The sequence below is a fragment of the Lampris incognitus genome, chromosome 4, assembly GCF_029633865.1.
Source record: "Lampris incognitus isolate fLamInc1 chromosome 4, fLamInc1.hap2, whole genome shotgun sequence".
Taxonomy (NCBI): Eukaryota; Metazoa; Chordata; class Actinopteri; order Lampriformes; family Lampridae; genus Lampris; species Lampris incognitus.
The window spans coordinates 2545410-2552951 of NC_079214.1; positions in this window are offsets into that span (position 1 = coordinate 2545410).

Below are 7542 nucleotides of genomic sequence, written 5' to 3' on the forward strand. Positions count from 1 at the left end.
CATCGCAGCTCTCCCCACCTCCACTAGGCTCACCTGTAGCCGTTGTCCCATGATGTCTGGCCAGGTTTCTCTCGGCCTCCCTCCCTTCCTAGTCCCTTCTACCAGGCCTTGCAGGGTGTCCGTTCGGCAGACGTGCCCAAACCAGTTTAATTTCCTTGTTTCCATTGTCAGTAAACTGTCATGGTGACAGCAGCTTCCTTACCTGTGTTCAGGTGGTGGTGACGTGCGCTTTGTATGGGATTTGCAGCATTCTTCTAATCTTAGCACAGAAAGTAAGGAAATGTGTGTTTGGTAGATGATGTCTTTGTTGTAACGAAGCTTCTTGGCAGTAAATCTTCTATCAGGCAGCTGATGGTCAGCACCTGGGGTACCAGAAGCTCAACACAAGAGTCAATAGCAACAGCAAAATAAGCTGTTTGGCATTGATAGAGGAGATCTGGCAGATGTTTCATGGGCGCAACCCACATCCTCAGCTCTGCTGCTCATCCCACAAGCGCATGTTCCTTACACATGTGGCGCCATTTAAAAGGCAAATAAACAGGCTTTCCAACGGTATAAGATTTACTGCCAAGAAGCATTGTCACAACAAAGACATCATCTACCAAACACACACTTCCTCACTTTCTGTGCTAAGTAGTATATATATGCTCTCTGAGTTCAGAGGCTTGTATTGTTTTCTCCATAGCTTTTGTTAGGGTCCAGGATTCTGCACCGTACAGAAGAGTTGCTAATATGATGGTGCGGAGCAGCTGCATTTTTGACTTCATTCCAAAGTTTTTATCTTTCCAGATCAGGTTGAGCTTGGTCATTGCGCTTGTTGCGGTGGCGATTCTGCTCCTAATTTCTTTGTCCGATCTTCCGTCTTCATTGATCACAGATCCGAGATATTTGAAAGATGTCACTTCCTCAAGTTTTCCCTGCCAACAATGATTCTGTGTTCTGCTCTTCAGTCTCTCCAGTAGTTTGTGTATCCTAAATTATTAACCAATCTGATAGTGTATTCAGAGGAAAAGGGGTGGGGCTTGCAGCCCCAATACTTGGTTTGGTGGGTGACAGTGAGAGACAGCAGCTGGACACGGTAGAGTGAACCTGTCATTTTTGACATTGATCGTGAACTTTGTATGCAGACCGTCTGGGGATTGACGACCAGTTAATTTCATCGTGTGTCTGTGTATATTGTTTCTACTGAAGGAGTCGGACAAGGTGAACGGTGAGCAGGGAAGACCACCATTGGAACGTCCTCCCGGCTGCCCTGCTACCTTGGACTGCCCTGCTGTTTCCTCGACGTGGCCTTCGTTCTCTCTCATCCTCTGGTGCGAGCGGTGACCCTGATCCCCACCATCGTTGCCCCTCTCCCCCTCTCCCCTGGCGCGGGGACTCGTGAGTACAACCCTCCATTCCTGCAGGTGCATTGTGTGTATACTTGGCAGGGACCAAGCGAAGTGGCCATAACAGTTTGTAGGCCCCACCGCTCCCAAGCTACATGTCAGGCCTGCAACATACCCGAGACAGTCTGGGTAAAAGTTGGACTGTGTCGTCGTTGCATCGTGTGAGTGTGTGTGTGAGTGTGTGGGCCCACTTTATTATTTTGTGTTGTTGAAAGTTGGTAACAGAGTCTAATTGGACACTCTGCTTTATTATTTTTCTAGGTGTTGAACCTACATGGCTTAAAGCCATACATTGTGTTTACATACAAATCCTACTATTGTGACTTCATATCTATATTGTCATTGTCTATAATAGACAATTCCTCATTTCATTTCAGATTGCTTGTTAAATAAATATCTATATTTTGGTACATGAACAGGAAGTCTTAATTCATGTTACTTCCTTTTAGTCATGGAGGCACCGCCAATATTTACAGTTTATTTACAGCATTAGGACATTTTGGTAACCAGTTGATAAGGTAAGAGCGCCATTTATTTAGATCCTAACCCAGGGCCCGCCCATATTAGTAACAGACTGCAGATTTTATGTAGATAAATACGGGACGGGTGTTACACTTGGACAAGGTGTTCGTTGATGTTATGTTTTCTCATGATTTTCCCTAGAGCCTGTTGCCACACTCTGTCAAAGGCTTTCTTAAAATCAATAAAGTTGTAATGGGCTTCTCGTGGATGTTCTATAAACTTCTCACAAAGAACCCTCAAGTTGAAGATCTGCTCGGTTGTGCTTCTTCCAGACCTGACACCAGCTTGTTCTTCAGCACGAATCTGCTCAACTTGTGGTGTGATTCTCCTGAGAATGGTCCTGAGCATTACCTTGCTCGCATGGCTGATTAGACTAATGGCTCTGTCGTTGCTGCATAATTTCAAGTTTCCTTTCTTTGGAAGTGGAATCAGAAGTTGTCCACTGCGTAGGCCGTTTTGTCAGGCTATAAATGTTGTTGCAGATGCTAAGTATGGTATATTATATTATATTATATTATATTATGTTATGGATGTAGCCATTATAGAGGTCACACTTACACAGACATGTTTGAAGAAGGGTCATTTCAAAATTCAATTGTTGTCGTGATCCCATGTGATGTCATGTGAATGATCTAAGAAACACTTATTAGAGGAACCTACTTTTATTGTAATATGAAGGACTCTTTCTCCACACTGGGGAAGAATAGGCAGCAGGGCTCATGTCACACACATGCATCAGGACGCTTGGCTATTGTTGTATGACTACAAATGACTGTTTTGCTCTGTAACACTGATTTATTCGTCAACGGGAAATTGTTGGAAGGAAAAGTGCAGAATGATCCAGACCAACAAACGCTGAGTGAGACAGCAGATTCCCTGTGCTGTAAGTACGAGTGACTCTCCTTCCAGGTGTGTTCTCTGGCAAGCAGCAGCCTTTACGTGTCATTAGATAGGCTTGTCTGAATCTTTGCCTCTGCACCAACCCTACCACAGTTTTAGCACGACCTCATTTACCCTTTGCAATGCTGCAAGATGTCAGAGCAGGAGACGTTCCACTGTTAAAAGTTAAGATACGTGTTTTAGTTGCCATTCACTGAGCTGTGATAAGAGAAAAGACACTCCAGGATATTTCCTTTTCCACCATAACTCTCATTCAGTAGGAACATGCGTCCCTCCAGAATGAGAGTTGTCCAAGCCTGCAGCGTGCAACATCAACATGAAATTGCAAGTGTTGTACTGAAGGATGGGGGGGTGAACAGGGAGCAGGTTGAAGGATGGGGGGTGAACAGGGAGCAGGTTGAAGGAGCAGCAGGAGGTCTGGCCGGCAGCACTCCGGGCCGAGGTGTTGAAGTGTGAGTTAGTGGCGAGCGGCGGCAGAGGTGTCGCCATGCAGATGCTTGAACCTGTCGAAGCGTCAGAAAGCTGACATCACCATCAACAAAGAACACGGCTCATCGATGAGCAGGGGAGGGTTAAACTGTATAAAAAGGAGGAAGACTTTCTCAAAGCACTCGGCAGGAGCGGATCACAAAGCGTGACTGCTCCAGCACAGGGAAACCCCAGCGTGTCCAGTCAACAAGCCAATGCAGCCTTGCTGGACGGACAACACAGGTAAGAAGAGCTTGGTACCTCAAACGTGTGTTGCGTCTCATGGATTTTGTGGCACTTTTGTGGCACAATTGAGCCCATTTAAAGAGCGGATGAGCAATAGAAGATGCCATTAAAATCATTTCCAGCTCATTCTGGCCTGTCTGAATGTAAAGAAATGAACTTTTTACCATTTATTTTTTTTATCTTATAGGTAATCAACATGCTCCCTAAAAGATTTCCAGAAACACTTTTTGTGATACTCTTCCTCTCCAGTTTGAACTTACAAGCAAAACCAGTCAGGTAAATTATATTTTCAGGGTTGTTTTTTTATCTTAAGAGGGAATATTATGAGCTGTCACAATAAATCCATTCAACTCAAATCATGTGTTATTACCACGTCTTTAGAGCTTCATAGTGAATTGAGCATACTGTCTGTAAACATATAGGTATGTCTTCAAGTGTGTCGTATTTTCCATATTTTTGCGCAGGAAGAGGTCAATCAGTGAGGTGCAGCTCATGCACAATGTTGGCGAACACAAGAAAGTGGGAGAGCGGCAGGACTGGCTTCAATCAAAGCTGAAGAACATAAGCCCTGCCTCACATCACAAACCACAACATGGACCTCTTCTGCAGAATGAGCAGAGACCTTCTGCAGAATGAGGAGAGACCTTCTGCAGAATGAGCAGAGGCCTTCTGCAGAATGAGCAGAGACCTTCTGCAGAATGAGCAGAGGCCTTCTGCAGAATGAGCAGAGACCTTCTGCAGAATGAGCAGAGACCTTCTGCAGAATGAGCAGAGACCTTCTACAGAATGAGCAGAGACCTTCTGCAGAATGAGCAGAGACCTTCTGCAGAATGAGCAGAGACCTTCTGCAGAATGAGCAGAGACCTTCTGCAGAATGAGCAGAGACCTTCTGCAGAATGAGCAGAGGCCTTCTACAGAATGAGCAGAGACCTTCTGCAGAATGAGCAGAGACCTTCTGCAGAATGAGCAGAGACCTTCTGCAGAATGAGCAGAGACCTTCTGCAGAATGAGCAGAGACCTTCTACAGAATGAGCAGAGACCTTCTGCAGAATGAGCAGAGACCTTCTGCAGAATGAGCAGAGGCCTTCTGCAGAATGAGCAGAGACCTTCTGCAGAATGAGCAGAGACCTTCTACAGAATGAGCAGAGACCTTCTGCAGAATGAGCAGAGAGAAGAAGAGAGATGCATCTTAATGATGTCCCCCACTTTCCAGACATCCACCCACCCTCCAGCACATCCACCCTCCAGCACATCCACCCTCCAGCACATCCACCCACCCTCCAGCCCTCCACCCACTGTCCAGCCATCGTCCAGCCATCCACCATCCAGCACATCCAACCCTCCTCCAGCCATCCACCTACCATCCACCCACCCACCGTCCAGCACATCCACCCACCCTCCAGTCATCCACCTACCGTCCACCCACCCTCCAGCCATCGACCCACCCTCCAGCCAGGACTGTTCTGTTTGTATGTGTATTTATTGACTGATTTATTTATTTGCTTGTGTCTATCTATCTATCTATCTATCTATCTATCTATCTATCTATCTATCTATCTATCTATCTATCTATCTATCTATCTATCTATCTATCTATCTATCTATCTATCTATCTATCTATCTGTCTATCTGTCTGACTGTCTATCTATCTATCTATCTATCTATCTATCTATCTATCTATCTATCTATCTATCTATCTATCTATCTATCTATCTATCTATCTATCTATCTATCTATCTATCTATCTATCTATCTATCTATCTATCTATCTATCTATCTGTCTGTCTGTCTGTCTGTCTGTCTGTCTGTCTGTCTGTCTGTCTGTCTGTCTGTCTGTCTGTCTGTCTATCTATCTATCTATCTATCTATCTATCTATCTATCTATCTATCTATCTATCTATCTATCTATCTGTCTGTCTGTCTGTCTGTCTGTCTGTCTATCTGTCTATCTATCTATCTATCTATCTATCTATCTATCTATCTATCTATCTGTCTATCTGTCTATCTGTCTATCTGTCTGTCTATCTATCTATCTATCTATCTATCTATCTATCTATCTATCTATCTATCTATCTATCTATCTATCTATCTATCTATCTATCTATCTATCTGTCTGTCTGTCTGTCTGTCTGTCTGTCTGTCTGTCTGTCTGTCTGTCTGTCTGTCTGTCTATCTATCTATCTATCTATCTATCTATCTATCTATCTATCTATCTATCTATGTATGTATGTATGTATGTATGTATGTATGTATGTATGTATGTATGTATGTATGTATGTATGTATGTATGTATGTATGTATGTGTGTGTGTGTGTGTGTGTGTGTGTGTGTATGTGTGTATGTATGTATGTATCTACAGTGCATCTGGAAAGTATTCACACCCCTTCACTTTCCCCACATGTTGTTATGTTACAGCCTTATTCCAAAATGGATTAAATTCCTTTTTGTTCTCATCAATCTACACACAATACCCCATAATGACAAAGTGAAAAAGATTTTGTAGAAATTTTTGCAAATTTATTAAAAATAAAAAACTGAAATATTGCATGTACGTAAGTATTGACACCCTTTGCTATGACACTCAAAATTGAGCTCAGGTTCATCCTGTTTCCACTGATCATCCTTGAGATGTTTCTACATCTTGATTGGAGTCCACCTGTAGTAAATTCAATGGATTGGACATGATTTGGAAAGGCACACACCTGTCTATATAAGGTCCCACTGTTGACAGTGCATGTCGGAGCAGAAACCAAGCCATGAAGTCAAAGGAATTGTCTGTGGACCTCTGAGACAGGATTGTATCGAGGTACAGATCTGGGGAAGGGTACAAAAACTTTCTACAGCTTTGAAGGTCCCGAAGAGCACAGTGGTCTCCATCATTCGTAAATGGAAGAAGTTTGGATCCACCAGGACTCTTCCTAGAGCTGGCCCCCCAGCCAAACTGAGCAATCGGGGGAGAAGGGCCTTGGTCAGGGAGGTGACCAAGAACCCGATGGTCACTCTGACAGAGCTCCAGCGTTCCTCTGTGGAGATGGGAGAACCTTCCAGAAGGACAACCATCTCTGCAGCCCTCCACCAATCAGGCCTTTATGGTGGAGTGGCCAGACGGAAGCCTCTGCTCAGTAAAAGGCACATGACAGCCCGCTTGGAGTTTGCCAGAAAGCACCTAAAGGACTCTCAGACCATGAGAAACCAGATTCTCTGGTCTGATGAAACCAAGATTGAACTCTTTGGCCTGAATGCCAAACGTCACGTCTGGAGGAAACCAGGCACCTCTCATCACCTTGCTAATACCATCCCTACAGTGAAGCATGGTGGTGGCAGCATCATGCTGTGGGGATCTTTTTCAGCAGCAGGAACTGGGAGACTAGTCAGGATCGAGGGAAAGATGAATGGAGCAAAGTACAGAGAGATCCTTGATGAAAACCTGCTCCAGAGCGCTCAGGACCTCAGACTGGGGCGAAGGTTTACCTTTCAACACGACAACGACCCTAAGCACACAGCCAAGACAACGAAGGAGTGGCTTCGGGACAAGTCTGTGAATGTCCTTTAGTGGCCCAGCCAGAGCCCAGACTTGAACCCCATTAAACATCTCTGGAAAGTCCTGAAAATAGCTGTGCAGCGACGCTCCCCATCTAACCTTACAGAGCTCGAGAGGATCTGCTGAGAAGAATGGGAGAAATACCCCAAATATAGGTGTGCCAAGCTTGTAGCTTCATACCCAAGAAGACTTGAGGCTGTAATCGCTGCCAAGGGTGCCTCAACCAAGTACTGAGTAAAGAGTGTGAATACTTACGTACATGCAATATTTCAGTTTGCAAAAATTTCTACAAAACCTTTTTCGCTTTGTCATTATGGAGTATTGTGTGTAGATTGATGAGAAAAAAAAGGAATTTAATCCATTTTGGAATAAGGCTGTAACATAACAACATGTGGGGAAAGTGAAGGAGTGTGAATACTTTCCGGATGCACTGTATCTATCTATCTGTCTATCTATCTGTCTATCAAGCTATCTATC